Below are 2,040 nucleotides of genomic sequence, written 5' to 3' on the forward strand. Positions count from 1 at the left end.
TCCCCTAAAATCTATTAAAATCTTGGGTGAAATAATTAAATTACATTTTCTCCCCAGTCATCTGGTTCCTTTTTGCTATTTTTTCCCATTAACATAATATCTAGTCTCCTTATTTTAAAAATATTATCTTAAAATTGCCATGGTTCAACATATATGTTATATACATTCTCTTATATGGTCTTATTTTATTGAGAGCAACTTAAATAGTCATTATGTGGTTAATAAGCCTGAACATAATGCTTGATAAATTAAAAAAAAGATCAATGCACATTTATGAGAATAAATATATTTTTAAAGATACTATAAATTGATAACATTCTGAGATCCTGAAAATATATATAGGGGTTAATAATTTTTAATCACCTAATTCAACAGCCAAATGATCTGATGGTATAAAAATAGAGAAGAAATACAGTAATGTACTAAGCAGGTGTATCACCATTAGAATAAATGTTTCTTACTATTGAAATGCAAACTTTTCTAAATAAAACAAGATAATTTTATTTTTCTATAGCTTGGAGACCTAGAGTAAGTCAAAAAGTCTCTAAGCCTGTTTTCTCATTTATATAATGATAATGATAATAGTTTAAGTTTATCAAAGAAGCTTTGACTGAGTTGATTAGATTTAGTAACAATAAAATTGTGGCTACAATGTATGTATATAAATAAATATCAACAAGTTTAGAAGCAGAAACTAAAATCTGCAGGGACTTTGAAAACTACTTTGCCTTCAAAATATAAATATTTTCAATTGAGTTTGGTAAAAATCATTAAGATTGTTTCCTATTATTTTTATTTTGGCTTGTTTTGAGTTCTATACATTTATTCAACAATCAGCAGTTAGTTCTCCTCCACATTAACTGTCTGTAGATTTTTGAAAATGATGACAGGTACAAAGGTAACCAACGTGTAGAGCTTGTTTGGTGAATCTTTGTCTTCATTATATTTTCTGCACAACTGCACATAGGTACAGTGTGGGACATTCCTTATTCTTCTGGTCCAGTCAGCTTTAATGAGCCTAGAGTCAATGCATACATCCAGAGTTCCCATCTTCTTCATGGCAAATTTCCAGATTCCTTTGAGTGCCCAAGGACATGCTTCTTGAAACTCACTCTATGAGTGCATTTCTGAATGTTAATAATGCGTTCATTGATGGCAGATTTGCCCCTCTTCTAATCACTCTTTTTTGCATGAGCCATTCAGTCAGGCTTGGTTTGGACAAAGAGTGTTTTTGTTGTTAAATTGCACTCTGGTTCACAATAAATCGGTGTAGGGTAAAATATGGTAAAAACACCTTACTAAAGAAAGTAAACATTTTCAAGAAAGTCATAAAGTAAAATTTTGAAATTGTAAATAGGGAAGGCATTTGTTTGTGTGTGATTTTGTGTGTGAGAGAGAGAAGAGAGAGCTTGAGAAATAGAGGGCGAGAGGAGCAAATTACTGTTTTTTTATTAAGTATTTTTAAATGTAATTGCAATTTTAAGAAGTAATACAGATTCTCTATAACTTTTATCTGGTTTTCCCCAGCTGTAGCATTCATATAACTATAGTACAATATGACAAAAGGGAAATTAACATTGACATAATCTATAGACTTTATTCAGATTTCACCAGTTCTATGCACACTCATTTATGTGTGTGTGTGTGTTTAGTTCTGTTATTCTTTTCTACTAGACTGTGGTATATGTTTATACATTGCTTCATTTTATTTCTTAATACAGTTGGTGTTTTATGAAATTGCTGCAATCTCTGAATTAGAAAATATTGAACCATTGCTCTTAAGGAAAATACAAAATTAAGTTTATTTAAGCTTCTTTTCACAAGATTTATATCAATGAGTCAATGCATAATCTTTCTTTATGTGTGTTTCTTTTTAAAGACTGTTATTACATACTGTTGATTTACTAAAGTTGAACTCATGGCCTACAGTGCTATCTCCCACATTGTAGGCAGACACTTTATAATCTGAGCCACTAAGGAAGTCCTACAGTGGTATAGCTCATACCTATAGGAAGCTTATGTAACACATATATTTGCTCT

The 2,040-nt window shown here is 30.6% G+C and overlaps 1 pseudogene; it reads right to left on the reverse strand.

Annotated features, from left to right (window-relative positions):
* Positions 1-840: 840 nt before the first annotated feature.
* On the reverse strand, positions 841-1,199 carry LOC122435128 (annotated as a pseudogene).
* Positions 1,200-2,040: the final 841 nt, after the last annotated feature.

The sequence above is a fragment of the Cervus canadensis genome, chromosome X (assembly GCF_019320065.1).
Source record: "Cervus canadensis isolate Bull #8, Minnesota chromosome X, ASM1932006v1, whole genome shotgun sequence".
In the NCBI taxonomy this organism is placed as follows: Eukaryota; Metazoa; Chordata; class Mammalia; order Artiodactyla; family Cervidae; genus Cervus; species Cervus canadensis.